Below are 18,186 nucleotides of genomic sequence, written 5' to 3' on the forward strand. Positions count from 1 at the left end.
AGTCAGTTGAAGTGTCTGGCCCCCCAGGACGGGACAGCCGGAATGGGAGGGTCGGGGGCCAGCCCCTGGGGCCCGGGGTCGCCCACTGAGACCGTGGCTTCTCCAGGGAGGTGGGCGGGCTGCTCTGTGGCGGGCACTGTGCCTCAGTGGAAGGAATCGCTGAGTTATGAAAGCCGTCGCCTTGGACCTCCTGTCTTCCCCCAGTTTTACTATAAGCCTTATTCCCACAGGGACGCTTCTGTTCCAAAGCCGCACCTATGTGTCGATTATCCAAAAACAGGGATCCTTCAAATTTCTCTTCCTACTCAGCTCAGGGGACAGAGGCACCTTATGACACATGCAGGAAAGGAAGGGACCTAGTGACATGGGGATACTCGGAGACACTTCATCAGAAAATCCTGACGGGGGAGGCTCCAGGGAGGTTTGGACCCCCTGAACTGCGAGAAAAAAAGACTAAGGCATTAAAGAGCTATGTTGCATTTCCAGGTGGCTTTGAACAGGTGTCCAATCTAGGGGTGTGAGTGTCCGTGTGTCTGTGCATGGGGGACCGATGGGGCCATTCTGTGTGAACACACGGGAGGCAGGAGGAGAACTTCACTGTCATGGAAGACAATCCTGGCTCTCCCTTGAGATTCCGGCTGGATCCAATCTCCTTACGAATGCGAGGGATGGCTTGCCTATTAAGACCAAACAAAAGGTGTAGGAGAAATAACCCGTCTCAATACAGTGCATTGGGTGGAATGCGCACTTAGCTGAAATGAATTAAACTGTTAGACAAGGGAGTGATGTATCTGAACACAGCCATCCACTGAAAATCGGCAGCAAACCCCGTCTAAATGCAGTATTCAGTTTACCTGGGTGTTTCTTGCCTTCGCTTATCTTTCTGCCTATCTTGGAAAATCTCATTAAACAGTTAAATGTTCTTTTAATTGGTACATCTCCTGATTTTATTCAGGCACTAAGTTTGATGAAGTCCTGAGTTGAGACTGGCCCGAGGGTGGGGTCCAGAAAGTGTCCTGGAAGCACAGACAGGGAAGAAGAAATTCCAGAGTTTTCCAGGGCCTGGTCCCTCGTCTCCGTGTGCTCTGTTTCGGAAACCTGGATGGGGGTGGGGCAGTCATGTGGTTTCGTCAGAGCTCAATGCGTTTTGATTGTTTGGCTTTTGGAGTGGTGGGACCAGATGCTCAAAGCCAAATCATTGCTTGTTTGGGAGAGAAGCTTCTTCGGAAACCCTACCGTAAATTACAGTATCTACCAAATGCCCCGGAGGTCTAATAGTCCGGGAGTGGCTTTAGAAGAAACCTGATTTGTAACCCGTGCAAAGGCTAGGGCATGAAGAAGAGGCCTCATTAGGTAACTAATTGGCATACGGCAAGCTCCGTAGGAAAGGGACCCTACTGACGCCAAAGGAATTAGGATGGGGTCTACTTTGTAGCTCCTCTGTGGGGAAGACACAAGATGAAGTAGACATGGCCTTTTTTAAGTCAAAACCCATAAAAACAGTATGTTCTGAATTTTCCATTTAGGTCTATCTGAGTAACTTTCCTTTAAAATACATAGAAAAAATGACTATTTACGTATCTGTACCTTTGGGATTGGTTATTGGTGTCTGGCTTTTTGTGCCCCCCCCACCTTGGTTAATATTAGCAACATAGTAAACAAAGGGTCACATTTGTTATGACAGTGGCTGCTAGGAGAGGGTTTGGGGTATTGGATGTATCTATAGTAAATTTGTTGTGGTCAAAATGTATTTTAAGTTTACTTTTGTGGGTATCATAACAGAGAGCAGGACTTGCTGTGCACTATAAACAAGAAATTGTGGAATGAATTCTATCCCCTTATCTAAATTATGACACAGAAAAGGATAGTAGCCAACCTCATAATTTAATATCATTTAGGATGCAAAGGTCTGCTTTGCTTAAGGGGTAGGATTCAGGCAATCAGCGCAACATGAAGCACAAATTAGCATTATGCTAGAACAAATACAAATATTTGTGCATCCGCTTGCGTGACCAGGTGTGGCAAAGCTTGACCGTTGCTCTGCTTTTAATTAAGAGGGTACCAAATAGAATCATCATGCTAACCTCAGAGAACACAAATCTCAATAAAATCTGCCAACCAGCCTGCTTATAACAAAACGATTGATTTTCCTTTAGAATGGTAACACTATAGATTTTGGTAATATGACTTATTGATTATTGCTCTGACTGCTTTCAGGGCTATTGATAGGCTGAAGATATACAAAATCCAACACACCACATGATTTCCTCCACTGTCCGGGAAATTGTGCACATCTGGTTTCTCTCAGCTCTGAAATTCTCATTAGTGAAGGTTTGCAGTGAGTAAATCCTGGTCTTCTAGGAAGTGAGTTAATTAGGGGTTGGTTTTACACTTTTCATTGGTTTCATTGCAATCTTTGCACTTCTGTGATGGCTGTTAGAAATTGCTCCTTCCTTGCTCTGCCTTCTGGAGCCGTGTGGATGGCTGTCCTCTGAGCGGTGGTCTTAGCAAGGTCATCCAGAGCTCACTGGTGTTGGGTGATGGAGACAGGCGTCTAGGAGCCCAGTAAATCAATCACAATTAGCACGGGGCTTGCTTCCTGCCTGTAAAGGCTCAGGAGAGAAAGGTCGGTGGGGAGGACCACAGGGCAATGCTCAGACAGAGTAACCAGTAAGTGTGTGGCTTTGGTCCCTCTGTGCGGCAATCAGATTTTGAGCTCCTTACGGTCAACACAAACATTTCTGGGAGGCCAGCTCTAGCAAGGTTTTGGCAGGGTGGATGGTTGCAGCGAAGTATTTTTGGAATCCCGTAGGTTCAGCCGGCTCTGTGTGCACCGAAACTTGCTTTCCATGATCGCTTGGAGAAAACAGCTGGGCAAAATGAACTTTGACAACCAGTGGGCCCAAATCTTACCATGGCCTCGTCACTGGAGTCTGGCTGCTTTCCTTTCTTCTTTTCTTCCTCCAGTACAAACGAACCAGCACCACTTCCTCTGTTTTTCTCACTTGTTTATCCCCCTTGTTCTGTCTTTGTAGCGTCAGCCCCATGATGCCTGGGTCCTTCTCTCCAGATGAATCCCAACCGCCCATCCTTCCTGGTCTGACTCCGAGGTTACTCCTCCAGGAAGATGCTCTCCTGCACAGGATGGCTCGGTGTAATCTTCCCTAGGATTTCGGAGTTGAGATTATGCAGCCCAGCGGTTTGCTGCCATTTATCTGTTTACAAATGTTAAATTGGTGTTCTCCACCAGACCGATCATTCTCAAGCCCAGGAAACACTGAATACAGTCCCTTTACGTTTCTCCAGTGCTCGGTAAGACACCAAGGATATCGTGAACCGTCTTCAAATACTGGCTGATTGGTAACATGACTGCTTCCTGGAGTCCAGTATTGATATGAAAACTTCATGAAGGTGATGTGGCTTCTGGGTGGCTCAGTCGGTGAGGTGTCTACCTTTGGCTCAGGTCATGATCCTGGGGTCCAGGATCAAGCCCCATGTCAGGCTTCCTGCTTGGCAGGGAGTCTGCTTCTCTCTCTCCCTCTGCTGCTCCCCCTGCTTGTGCACTCTCTCTGTCAAATTAATAAATAAAAATAAATAAAAAAAAAACCCTCCATGAAGGTGAGACAAAGCTGTGCAGAGAAAACTGCGCTGTTGTGTCTCTGTGTGTAAATCTTGCATCTTGTGTGCATTGAGCATGCTGGGTCTAGGCGCAGTCAGATGAAGCATTTGGAGCTGATATTGCAGGGTGAGGCTGTCTGTTCATTTTTGAGTGTGTAGGAGTGCGCAACCTGCAACGGGAAAAAGCAAATTTAAGAACTGACTTTTCAGGGGTTCTTAGAGTATCGGAGGCAGTAAAGAACGCTCTCCCCAGAGAGTGCCAAGGAAGGGAGGGAACGGCCCGGTGAGCACAGGGAGCTGGAAAAGAACTTATACCAGAATCTTGACCTCAACTTTCTTCTGTTTCTCTCTCCTCCCCTCTTTCTCCATTAGGAAGCAAACAGGCTTCATTTCCATTTTGAAATGTATTAACAGGAGTCAGAAAGAGAGCAGGGTCCCCGGTGGCCATTTCTCTCCATCAGAAAGACCCTGCACGCCATAGGAAACGTCCCTAATCCCACCAGTTCCTTGGTCTGACTCTTCCTTGAAATGCGAGGCTTGTGCCCTGAAGTTTAGCCTCAGGTGTTGGCTTGTGTAAGACCAGAGCAGCTTGCATGTGTCAAAGAGAACATGTCCGGCAGAGAAAAGAAGCCCCGAGGTGAGCCCGGCCGGCGGGCTGTGGATGTGCTACCAGCTTTGCTGTCTTCCAGCCCAGCTCACTAGCCAGGGGGAAACACAACTGCGCATGATGACCCTTCAGGAGGAACAGTACTGGGGCGCACGCAGGATCGTTCCCTGCTGGGTGTACGCAGGGCTGTGTGCATGGCTGGGTGCGTCCACGTGTCCTCACCTGAGGCCTTGGTGAAGCCTGGCAGCTTTCAATGTCCGGTGAGGCAGGACTCCGGTTTGGAGGCTGACCCCTTGGCAGACATGAGTGTCCTGGTGTGAATTCACCTTAGTGGGGATTTGCAGTGGGGTTTCCTCTGTCCACCCAGGAGAAGGGGAGTCTTTGCCAGTTTACAGAGTTTGATGAGGCCGTGGTAAGCCGCGGGCCTAGCGGGGCTCTGCTGTGTCCAGGCACTGGCACTGAGGAAAGGGCGGCCGAGAGAGTCCTCCAGACCCACGGGTCAGTGTGCCCTCCTGTGGTCATCGTCCAACAACCACGCTCCAGAGGGTCCCCAGAGCCCATGGAAGCCTGGTCCCAGCAGAGACGGGTCTGTGACTAGAACCTGTGAGTGTTGTGACAGTCACCATTGTCCCCGTGGCCTGGCAGTCAAGGGGACAGCCCTGCGGCTCAGGGAGGACCCCGGGGAGGTTGTGAGGGAGCGGAGCTGCTAGCTTCCGCCATTACGGCTCTTTCCAGCCCATCGGGCACTTGGTTGTGCTTGTTCTGAGCAAACACTGAGTGAGTCAGGGTGGCAGGGAATGAGGCCCTCTGACTTCCAGCTGTGGCGTTCACGAGTGGTGGGATCTGTGTATGAGACCAGCACAACCTGTCCGGCCTTCCGCATGTTTCCCTAGAGATCACAGTTGAAGGCAGGACTCCCCGCTCACCATCTTTCTTCCCAACACAGCCCTCGACTTGCTTTCTTCTCTTTCTGTGCTTCTCACTCCAAACTGGCCCTTCTGTCTGAGAAGACATGTGAGAGACCTTCCTATCCTTGGTATCATCATCATCATCATCATCATCAATATTACTGCTTCCCATCCTTTTGGAAACAGACTACATGATCATGGACCAGGAGATGACCACCTATTGCAATCTCCTCAAAGGGTTCTGCCATCATTTTAATGCACTCTCATGACCTGGGTTTTCTTCACTATTCCTACCATCCTAAATAACTGACGGGTGTCACCACCTCAGCAATGTCTCAGCCAGACTGCCCTGGGCTCACGAACAGCATACTGTGGCTGGGGGTAACCGAGTCTCACTCTGCACACTGGCTGGTTGCAGAGGGCGAACCCACCATCAGGGCGCACTCTCTGGGAAAGCCAAGTCAGCAAGGGTTCCGTGAATCTGGGATGTGCCTCGGCGTCTGGGGCTGTGACTCTCCTTTCACCTGAGGTTGGTGTGGCAAGGGTGTGGGGAGGGGTTGATGCTCGCGTGTGCTCACGCAAGTGGACTCACACACAGGAACAAGCCCAGCGGAGTCCTCTAGTGCTGTGTCTGAGCATTTCCTGGGTTAGCATCTTGAGTGTCAAATTATATATTAGATGAGTCCTTTCCTGGAGATTTAGAGAATTTGCCTCAAAATCTCTTTTTATGTTTCCACTCTGTAAGTTACAAAAAAAAGCAATTCAGGGAGCTTCCATTGGTGTCTGCTTCTGTTTCTTTGAGCTCAGAAAACCTCATGAGTCCAAGGCCAACTCAATAAAGCCAAACAAAGCTCCCCATGTGAACCCTGAATGTCAGTTTTGGCCCAGGGATGCAGATCAAACCAGAACTCAACAAAGAAAGCCAATGGTCATGGGACCACATGAGCTTAAACCGCTGAGTAATTCAATGAACCCCACGAGAACCCACACTTCTGCATTTTGCAAAGTGCTGCTAACGTGCTCTGTGCTACGTGGAGGGTGACATGGAGCGGGCAGGGAGAGCTTTAACTTCACCTCCACCGCTGCTGGTTTAGGATGAGCTCCCTTTTGTCAGCCTCTGTCTGCCTTCCTCCGTGGAGTCCCCGGCCACATGCAGATGGCGATGCCGTTGGGCTCTGCGTGATGTTTAACAGTGCTTGCTGAGGCCGTGTACAGGATCTGGGTAAATGTACGTGCACATACGGTTACTATCTTGACTTGATTTGGGGCAGCTCTATGTGTGTGTTGCGAATGCATGAACGTGTCCCAGTGGCGTAACTTCCCAAACATGGGCCTAAGAAATTGGTAAAACATTTCCATGTCTTCCACCCATAAAGTGCGTTATGGCTGTGAGAAGAATGCTGAAGCGTTAAATAGGCTGGTGGTGTTTTCATGACACATGTGCAGTTTCCCAGCAGATCTTCATCCCGCGACCCACAGTGGTCCTAGTGACAATCACATGCACCCTGATTTCCATGTGATGAAGTTGCTTTCAGCCTCTATATGCACAAGAATTCTCGTATGAACTATGTTCACAAATGCTGTTGGGTCATTTTGAGTGATTCCTATCAGCTCCCAGGGGCCCACTTCCCAGAGAGCATGCTGCAGCGAGGAAACCCCCAGGACAGACAGTCAGGACGGCCGCCCGAGCCGTTCACACTCTCCTCCACGCTTCTCGCCACTGCAGCGGAGGCCCCTGGGACGGTGAGGAAAAGCTGCGGGGGGTTGAGCAGTTAGTTGGTCAAGGTAGAAATAAGAATATCCCTCACCCCCTCCTCAAGGTCATATCACTGATAAACACGAATGAATAAAAGAAAATAAACCAAGAAGAGTATTTCATAATCACATTTAAAGAAAAAGATCTGACATTTTGCTGTGTCTTGGCATCTTAAAACTTAGATAATCTACTGATAAACTTTGACTGCCTGTGTACAAAATAATATTTCAAGCTCTTACTTAGCAGAGTAAAGATGTATAGTCCTGTTTAGGGTGAAGTTGACAGGGTGCCCATTTTGGATTTGGGGATCATACCGTGGAGACATGACTTGCTCAGTCTTCGTAAGAGGGCTGTGGGTGTTCAGAAGCACAACGGGGAATGAGCACGCTGCCACTTGCTGGGGAAGCCCTAGAGAAATGAGGAGAGGGGGCTGTCCCCACATGCCCCACATAGGATGATGTTCACACAGCATTTCCATGGATTTCCATGATGGTTTGGAGACAAGTGTATGCAGGAGGGGGGCATGTTGGGCTGTTAACGCTTGACTTGGTAGGAAAAGGAAAATATCACATAGTCGTGTAAGGTGGGGATTTTGAGGAAGGTAGAGTCCAAGATCCTATTAGGGTCATCCCTCTAGTACTCCAGCATCATAACACTCAGAAAATACACAATGCAATTTTTCTCCTAATATTTCCACTGCCTTGGCATTCTCTATGACTGATGTGTAGCTACATCCAGTAAAAAGCTTTGGAAGAATACATTTCCTTATTTTATCAGTTTCTCCTCTCTAAATATTCCAGGTTGTAGCCCGAGGAAGCAAAGCCCAACTTTTAAAATGCACGTAAGCCTAGTGACTTCTGGGTCTCATCCCCATCATGGACGTGGCTAGTTTGCACTGACCGCTGTGACCAAAGACCTTTACGAAGCCCCCACAGCGAGCAAGTCAGGGCTCATGAAAGCCCCCCTCTTCCACGTGAGGAGTTTCAGTATCAGCATCAGCCTCTGTTGCGGACTGGGCTGAGGGCAGGCCAAGGGAAATGGGGAGGACAGAGCACTCACCAGTCTGGGACCAGGAAACGAGCCTGGTCTGCCTCTTCCTTTCCAATGCTTCTCTGCCCTGAAGACATGGCCCTGCCACCGTTTGAGAGACTCCCTCCAATTTGCTTACTTTTTTCCTCTTCGTAAGGTTGACAGTGAGAAACGTCCTCTCCGTCCCAAGGATGCGCACGTTACAGAGGCAGCGTCTTTCAGGAGTGTGCCCATCTTAGCACCACCGCCATGTCCTTCTCTGTCACCTGTTGGTGGTGGAGCAGAGAGGTTGCTTCTCCTCATGCTGAATTTGTAGTTGGCAGCATTAGAGATAGAATTCATTGCTTTTGTTTTCTATACTGCTCTGGCGACGGGCTTTGAATACGGCCAAGTGATGTGCGTTTGTTTGTTTGGCAAATGTTTGAATTGCACCCACTGTGGGTAAGGCTGTGTTCTAGGTTTTGTGAATTTAAATAAAGGAAAGATGGCCCTTACCCTCAAAGAGTTCTCCATCTACGGGGAAGATAAACATAGCGGCATACATGTTGTAAAGAACATTAATGAGAGGAGCTATTTCTGGAGCAGGTGGGAAGGTAGCTTCGCTTGTAGACATACCCGCACTCGTGTGGATTTGGGGCATTCCCTGGTGTGGGATGCGGAGACTTTCCTGATGACCTACAGGGCGGCTCAAATATCCAAAGTAGAGTTTTGCTTCAGCAGAGCACCTGAGCCGCGGTGGACCGTCTGCTCAGTGGAGGGTGGGCTTACTGATGCCGTCAGCCTACACGCGTCTTTCCTGACATCCCAGGAGTTACAGTGGCGAGAAGCCTGTGAAAGGCATTGCTTTAGACTGGGGGTCCTTCAGGACACGATGTTGATGTGAGCACCAGCCGCCATAGCATTTCCACCCGTAAAACAGGGGAAAGATTGTGAGCCAACGTCAGTGTCGTCAACATGAGAACCCCTCTCGCCGAGCAAGTTTACGTGTGTCTGCCTGGATCCTCCTGGGGCACGGAGTGCGCAAACTGAGAGGTTTTCCCCATCTCGACTCATAAACCGCTCATGAGGCTCCATATTTACCGCATGTTATTGGTCAACATGACGTTTGCTTCCGAATCTAATATTTGATTTCCTTTTCAGTGGTTTTCTCAATTTTTTTATCTTCTACAAAAAAAAATGCTCAGGTCTGAACTTCAGTTTAAGCGGTGAGATTTTTCTGTATATCGACTAGTGATTGTAATGTGCGGTTAAGGATTGAGACATATTTTCCAATTCTATTTGAAGTTGTTTTTATCACAACATTTCTTAACACCTGAAAGTCTACAATATTTTTCATTGTTTTATTGTCTTTATGCAGTAAGATGCAAATGTAATATAGCGATGGTGAAATTACTTTTAGCATAATTATTTAAAAAATCTAAACCAACCTGCCGATGGGCATTATACAGTGAACTTGCAACTCTGCAGCCGGGGGGCGAGGGCAGAAGTACATTTTCCAACTGACCTGTCCAATGCTTGAGTAAGCAACTTAAATGCGTTTAAGTACTACTATGGCTGAAGCATAATTAATTTAAAAATCATATTTAAGTGTTTCTTAGTCTGTGATCTCCTGGCTCATTTAATGTAAAAAGAACATCAATCATTTGCTTTGCAATCATTTGAGAGTATATGGAACACTTTCTAAGTATTTGTGTTTTTATTTCTGTTCACATTTCTAGACCAGAAGATTCTCTACAGTTGCTCTGATTACGTTATAAACGATCCGAAAGCTCCTGTTCACAAAAGCATCTTGCAGAAATGCCAGGATGACTTCTAAGGAGAAGTGAGTGGCTTTGTCAAGTTTGAAGCTTCTATTGTGATGCACACACGGAAGTTCTATTTCTCTTTTTCCTTCTCTCTCTTCTCTTGTGTAACACCTACTAATTCTGTTTCATGGCAGTTCCTTAAATATGGGTTTTGGCATGATTTCCTCATATTTATGCTTGAGAAACGCCAACAATAAATATAAAAAAGTTAAAACATTTTTATGGGAAAATATATATAGTACTACAATGATGAATTAATGTTACCCTATGGATTTTAATGGTGCTTCTGTTTAAATTCTTTTCCCCCGTGCAAAGTCTCAAATTCTGCAATGCAACCAATGTGGGAAGATCTTATCTCCATTTTTCTAAACTGGAAAACAGATCAAGTGATTTAATTAGGCAGTATATTATTATGGAATGAGCGCCTTTTAAAGATTAAGATATATATATATATATCATATATATATATATATATGATATATATATATATAAATTCCAGAAATTTAGCTCCCACGATCATGATGAGTGCTAGGCGTTCAAGCCCATTTTACAGATGAGGATGTAGGTTCTGAGAGGTTAAGTCACTTAACTAACAGCCTCCCAGTAAAGGGCATCAGGGATGTGAGTCCAGGTTTGTTGACTCAGAAGCTGGTGCTGGTCCCCCTTACTGCTCTGACTTCAGACAGCTTGATGAGAGAGGATGTTGCTGGCGTTAGAAAGGATGCACAGACCTCTGTCTCTGTCTAAAGAAAGAGTGGTAGGGAACGCCTGCAGCGATATCCTGCACTGCCATTCTTTTCTTCTTCTGATCCTCAGCGCTGAAGGAACCGCCTGCCGTGTGACCAACCAGACACAGCCGTCTCTGGTCAGAGACCTCGGAGGAGCAGGCAGACCCCTGGTAACATCGCTGGTGCCTAGCGACGGCGTAGCTAGCGCAGTTCTGCAGCTTTGCCACAGTATGGGGTTTCTGGAGTTGTGCGGCAGTGTGTTTCAGATGCAGATGATCTGAGGACGCCTGCAGGCTGTGGCCGCGGGGGTGAGGGCTGGACACCCACACTGCGCTAGCTTCCACCCTTGGCCAGCAAGGAACTGAAAACCATTGTGGGGATTCCAGTGGAGGTAATGCCTTAAGCTCTCATACCCCATGGGTGGCGAAGCTTCCAGGCATCCGAAGCGCCCTGCGTCGTCACACTTAGAAGTCAATTAGAAAAGGAAGCGCATGAGGTGTGGTTAATAGAAGAAAATCATACCTTGGCAATCGTGCCTTTGCACAGACAACAGTTTACAAGCGAGTGTTTATTAGAGAGCAGGGCTCAGCAGAGGTTTTCTAAAGCCCTTCCAGACTGAGAGCAGGAACCTCAGTTGATGTCCTGCCAGATTCTCAAGGACGCAGTATGTACACATGGTGTTCAGACAGCCCCACAAAGGGCTGACAGAGCCTGAGCAAGGCACCTTGCTCTAGGACCAGTAGGAGCCAGTTATCATATGGGTGGACAGTTCCTGATACAAAGACTTTGTTCTCACCTAAGGATGGGGCTTGCTCTTTGAGCATTCCTTTCATCATGTGCAAGTTGAACATATTAATAAAATCTACCCTCCAGGGTTGACACGGAACAAAAAAGATCAAGATACAGAGCCCATACAGGATTGTACATGCCGGTCATGCAATGGGTGTTTGCAAGGTTTTTTCCAGCAATGATCTCCCACCTCTCCCCATCCACACTTCCATCTGATGCCGGAATGCAGGGTATGGTATTCTAGAAGGGCTACCCCAGAAGCAGACACATCTTCCATTTAGTAGAACTTCATGACTGAGAATCTTTTTATTATATTTCAGAAGTTGTGGCAGAACTAACATTGAGTGAGAATTTAGCAGATGCCTGATGCCATGCGAGTGCCTTGTGTTGTTGGATTTAACAGGAACATCACGTCGCGCAGTCAGAGTTCTCGTCTGTGGGTAAGAATATGATGAACCACCCCAGCATGGTCTAGGGGCCCTGCATGCCCGGGTGGGGCACACCTCTCCCCTTTAGTTCTCTGCCTTTTGCATCTGGTCCTCCATGAAGGTTTGTTTATTTATGCGGAACCACCTCTGGTTCCCACATGCCCTTCCTGAAACCTTGCTAAAGCTGTTCCTTAGCTCTAAGAGTATGTGTGTGTATTGGGTGAGGGGACTCCCTAGGGTTCTTAATACACAAGATGAGATCATCTGCAAATAGAGATCGTTTTACTCCTTCCTTTCCAATCTGAATGCCTTTTATTTCTTTCTCCTGCCTCATTTCTCTGCTTAGAACCCCCAGTACAGCACCCAATACAAGTGATGTGGGTGCATATCCTTGCCTTGTTCCTGATCTTAGGCGGAAAGCTTCAGTTTTTTTTTTTTTTTTATCATTAATTAGGATGTTAGCTGTGGATTTTCCATAGGTGACCTTTATCAGGTTGAGGAAGATCCCTTTTATTCCTAGTTTTGCCACGTTTTTATCATGAAAACGTCTTGAATTTGTCAAATGCTATTTCTGCATCTATTAAGATGATCATGTGGTTTTGTCCTTTATAATATGGGGAATTACTTTGATTGATTTTCATATGTTGAACCAACCTTGCATTCCTGGGATAAATCCTGCTTGGGGTTTAATGTTTCCATGTTGCAGGATTTAGTTGGGCAGTAATTTTCTTTGGGTGACCCATCTGTATTCATAATGGATGTTGATTGGTCTGTGGTCTTCTTTCTCACGATGTCATTAGTTTTGGGACCAGGGTAATGCTGGTCCCCTAGAATGAGTTGAGCATTACCTCCTCTTCTGTGCTGTTTGTAAATGACTGGTGTTAATTCTGTAGACATTCACTAAACTCCACCAGTGAAGCCATCTGAACTGGGGCTTTTCTCTGCAGAGAGTTTATTATTGTTATCAGTTCAATTTCTGTATTTATTAGAGCTCCGTTGAGATTTTCAACTTCTTCTGGCATCCTTTGTACCTCTAGGAATTAATCATTCCATGTGGGTCATCTAAGTTTTTGGCGTGTGGTTGTTTAGAGGGTTCCTTCAATCCTGTGTGTTTCTGTAAGGCAGGCAGTGCTGTTTCCTCTTTCATTCCCAAATTTAGTGATTCAAGTCGTCTCTATTTTCTCAGCCCCTTTTCTAAAGATTTGTCAATTTTCTTGACCTTTTCAAAGAATTAGCTTTTTTAAAAGTTGACTTTGGTTTTTCTATTGTCATTCTATTCTCTATTTCATTTATTTCCCTTCTTGTCTTTATTATTTCCTTCCCTCTGTTTGCTTTGGGTTTACTTTATTCTTCTTTTATAGTTTCTCAACATGAACAACTAAATTGTTGTTTTGAGATATTTTATGTTGCATTTGCACATTTCTGCACATTTCTGGCCATAGCATTTTTTGCCTTCTGTAAGTTCTGTTGGTGGTGTTTTCATTTTCATTCATCTTGAAGTATTTTCTGGTTTCCATTCTGGTTTCTTCTTTGATCCATTGGTTATTTAGGAATGTGTTGTTTCACTTCCTTGTATTGAAAATTTCCCAAATCTCCTGTTTTTAATTTCTAATTTTATTCCATTGTGCTCAGGGAACATGTTTTATATGGTTTCAATACTTTTAGATTAGGTGAGACCTGTTTCATGGCCTGACATTTGGTCTGTCTGGGAAGACATTCCAAATGCACGTGGGAGGATGTGTACTCTGCTGTTTTGGGGTGGTGTGCATGTGTGGGGTCTGGTCAGTTCACAGTGTTGTTCAGGTCTCCCATTTCCTCGTCAGTCTCTGTCTGGTTGTTACACACACCACTGAAGGCTAGGCGTTGAAACCTCTGACTGCTAGTGCTTAATTGTCCATTTCTCCCTTCAATTCCGTCAGTCTTTGCCTCACATATTTTGGGGTCCTATTGTTAGGTGCATATATGTTTATAATCTTTATGTCTTCTTTATGGATTGACATTTTTATCATTGTAGGATCTCTTTCTTTGTCTCTAGTAATGATACTTATCCTGGAGTCTATTTTGTCTGATATTTGTAGAGCTACTCCAGCTTTCGTTTCTGTTTAACATCTGCATGGTACATCTTTCTTCCCGTCCTGTTTACTTTCAATTTATCTGTATCTTTGATCTAAAGTGTGTCTCTTTTTTTTTTTAAAGATTTTATTTATTTATTTGAGAGAGAGAGAATGAGAGACAGAGAGCATGAGAGGGAGGAGGGTCAGAGGGAGAAGCAGACTCCCTGCCGAGCAGGGAGCCCGATGCGGGACTCGGTCCTGTGACTCCAGGATCATGACCTGAGCCGAAGGCAGTCGCTTAACCAACTGAGCCACCCAGGCGCCCTAAAGTGTGTCTCTTATAGACAGCATACAGCTGGATCCTGTTTTTATTTTTTTAAGTCCTTCCTGCTAGTCTCTGCCTTTTCATTGGAGTCCTTTACCCATTTACATTTAATTCAGTTACTGATAAGGTTGGATTTATGCATTCCATTTTACAATTCATTTTCTATGTGTCTTGTCTAGCTTAGGTTAATACCAACTTAATTTATTTATGATTGAAATTAACTTGGTTATTAACTTGACCTGGATTTTTTATCAGTTAAGATGTGAATTATAATCCCTAAGGCAGCCAATAAGAAAATAACTAAACTTTTTTTTAAAGGGAAGGAAATTAAAATGATACACAAGAAAATATTTGGCCCCCAAACAGGCAGCAAAATAGGAATATAGGAACAAAAATAAAAACCTTAAGATACTGATTTAGTTTCAGTTGTATTCAAAAACTTTGCTCCTGGGTAACTCCATTCCTTCCCCTTCTTTCACCTTTCCTTTTTCACACAAAGCATGTCTTTATGCAGTGTGCCTACCAGCACATTTCTGATCACTGCTTTATACAGTTACCTTTTAGATCAGATAGGGGAGGGAAAATGCTATAAACAGAAGCCACACAGACACCCCCAGGGGAGAAGGTGTTCCCACGGGGCAAGCGATGAGTCAGGTCACACAAAGACAGTCTCCCAAGTGGGGTAACTACCAGACAGGTCAGACAACAGTAGTTCTCTGGGAAGGAGGCTTTGAGGGGGCTGCACCCCATGCTGTTTCCCACCATGACTGTAGGCTGTGGAGCTGGAGGGGGAGGATGGGGATAGGGTCAGTTAAAATGCCACCGGGCTCTCTGTTCTTACTGAGATACAGCAGTTTCCCCTGAATAAATGTCTCCTGTTACTGCAAACCTTTGCTTAATTCCCAGAGTCTCAAAGAGCTGGTTCTGACAACTTTTGCCAGTTTTCTCACTGCTTTTATGGGTGAGAGAAATTTTGGGGGTGCCTGTGCGGCCATTCTACTGATGTCAGAGTCTATGTGGCTTTTGGCTGACCCCACTGTCCCGGCTCCAGGAGGGAGCCGGGGACCCAGCCTGGGCTGTGAATGTGAGGGATTGGTTCAGAGGAGGGCCAGAGGCCACATGGCGCGGCCCAAGCAAGCCAGCCAGCCCGGGCTTTGTCAAAACCTTTGGGGAACAGGCACGCTTTCTGTTTACGTTGCTAAGCTGATGAAATGCGAGCTTCCCCGGAATGGGAGAGCACTGCCCACGGAGGAGAGGACACAACGGAAGCCAGAATCAGACCTGCAGAGACCCCGTCCTGAGGACCCTGAGCCCTGGGTCCAGCTGCACCCGGGCTTTCGGTCGTCTGGATGTCCTGTTCTTCATTGGTGAGTGGCAGAATGCAGGTACCACTTGGTCTGTGACTTACTTCCTTGAGCTGTTTGCTTTGCTGGGACCCAGCCCACGAAGGAGAAACGGTCAGGCCCCCACACAGGCCTGTGGAGCTGGTCTGGCTCAGATTCAAACCGGCAAGTTCAGCCTGAGTAGGTGCATTTCTCACGCTAACCTCCTGTGCTCCCAGGTTTATGCTAAAGCAGATTCGGTGAGAACGATTATGTATCAACGTCTGCAACTGTTACTTATCGCTTCCATCGCAAATGACAAAAACATTAGCATTTTCATTTACCAATCTTCTTATGGTTTGGGACTTTGGGCACTGATTACCTGAAAGACAAATGTTTTTCTTAACTTCAGATGTCCATGCACATGAGGTCCAGCCCAAATGCAAGCTACTGCATTCTAGGTAAACCTTATAGCGAGAATAATAGACCTGCATCCTTGTGCTTTAACTGTATGGAGAATTTTCACTGTGGCAAGACATAGCCCAGGTGGAAGTTATGACTTAAATAATTCCTCATAATGTGTTCCAACCACATAACGCTTTAGATTATCCTATTAATCTTTCCTCCCTAATGCTTCCTTTGTTTATTTATCTTCTTGTTGGGTTGTTACTTTTACTACCTGACCATGCTGTGTGGCCTCTTGTATTAAGCGGTCAAAAGACTCTAATTTTAGAATAAATGGCTAAGAGAATGGATTCTGTGTTCACTCACTTTTAAGTAAACTCTGATTATCTGGATTGACTACCCCACCAACATCCTTGTGAATGGAGCTCTTTTGTACGACGTTTATGATACCTCATGCGGAGTAAGGTCATGCTTTAGCGTAACCTGATACCCTTGTGTTAAAAGGCCCAAATTAACCAATTCCTGAAAGCTACACAAGGAATACACTTTCAAATGGTTTGTTGGGCATGAAGAGGGTGTAGGGAGTCACTCATGAGTAGGAAGCCTGTGTTTTAGGTCTCACTGCAAATTTACCATAGATCGTCATGAGTGCTTATGACCGTGCAAATAAGGCACATTTCAGGTGTCTTACAGGTACGGTGAGTCTGCCATTCATAGTGAATGCTGCAAAATTGAGACGAGCAGACGCTGTCTTCACTTGCAAGAATGAGGCTCCATAGACCATCATAAATCTTTGGATGTCTCTCATGACGTTCTGATAGATTCTCTTCAGATCTTTCTTATATAAATTGCTAATTTGAGAAAATTCATAACTGTTGGATTTTTTTTTTTCATCTTAAAGAAAAATGAGTGTGTTGGCTTGTGTGTCGGATGAAAGCACAGGAATTTCATCGATTGCTCCCTGGGGCACGTCTGTGTCTTGGGTCTGGCGAGCGGGGGTCTGGGGGTAGTGGGGCCAGGTTCCCGCAAGCAAAACCCGTTCCTGGAAGAACTGTCTGCTCCCTTGAGAGACGGCTCAATGAAAAAGCCCCTCCATGGTGGCTGCACCACCTCCTCTCTATCCTTCTTGAGAAGACACACCCATCCTCCTGCTGAGCCGAGGAGATTAGGGATTTGGGATAAGACGTGTTCACCAAGAGCCTGGTGTTTGCACACCAAGAGCCCCTCAGAGATGTTCTCAGCATGAATATTTAATCTGCTTCATCCACCCCAGTGTGAATATTCCTTTCCATTCAGGGAGCAACACTGAGTTATTAGAATGTCTCTCCCTCTGACACCTGATCCCTGGTCTCTGGGGCTGATGCTCACTGCCCAGCCAGTCGGAGGTGGAGGCCACACAGGTGGTCTCTGCACACCCCGCCCACCTGTCAAGCACTATGTGCGGGACAAATGAGGAAGGAAGCGGCAGTGGCCAGCTCTGGGGTGGACCCAGTCCACTTTGGGAGCTGCCTTTCTAAGTCACTGACTGGTTTTCTTCTACTTTACTTTATTTCTTAAGATTTTATTTATTTATTTGAGAGAGAGAGAGAGAGAGAGAGTGTGAGCAGGGGGAGGAGCAGAGGGAGAGGGAGAAGCAGACTCCACGGAGCAGGGGGCTGGATCCCAGGACCCCGAGATTGTGACCTGGGCTCAAGTCAGACACTTAAGTGACTGAGCCATCAGGTTCCCCTTCTCTTCTATTTTAAAGGAAATGTGAGTCCACAGCCAGCTCCAGCAGCCTGTCCTGGTTCCGCTTTTCTTTTCTTTTTTTTTTTTTTTTTTAAGATTTTATTTATTTATTTGAGAGAGAGAGAATGAGAGACAGAGAGCATGAGAGGGGGGAGGGTCAGAGGGAGAAGCAGACTCCCTGCCGAGCAGGGAGCCCAATGCGGGACTCGATCCCGGGACTCCAGGATCATGACCTGAGCCGAAGGCAGTCGCTTAACCAACTGAGCCACCCAGGCGCCCTGGTTCCGTTTTTCTTTACAAACCCCTTCTGCCCCACTACGGCCACCATGGCCTGACGTGGTGGTCACCGAGTGAGGGTCTGACGTGTCCATCTGCACAGCTGTCCGCTGGGAGAGGGGACGAGAAGCCTCCTAGCATGTGTGTGCTGTCGGATCAGGGCACGCACGACTGGGTAGCCTGCTTCATCTCTGCGCCCAACACAGTTCCGAGGAGGCGGGAAGAGCCACCCCATGAGAAGTTCAGAACACTTTTCTGAAAACCTCAGAGCTTCCTTCCAGCTCCATGAGTGCATCTTCTAGAAAAGACTAACCATTCCTAAAATGTTAATCACTCCTGTTGATTTTCGTTATTTAGATGATTATTCTTAGCCTCGCTGAAGAATAGGATGATTTTGTTGGCAGCAGA

Source organism: Mirounga angustirostris, unplaced genomic scaffold (assembly GCF_029215605.1).
Source record: "Mirounga angustirostris isolate CCGP_5_RB_7025 unplaced genomic scaffold, mMirAng1.0.hap1 SCAF_14, whole genome shotgun sequence".
In the NCBI taxonomy this organism is placed as follows: Eukaryota; Metazoa; Chordata; class Mammalia; order Carnivora; family Phocidae; genus Mirounga; species Mirounga angustirostris.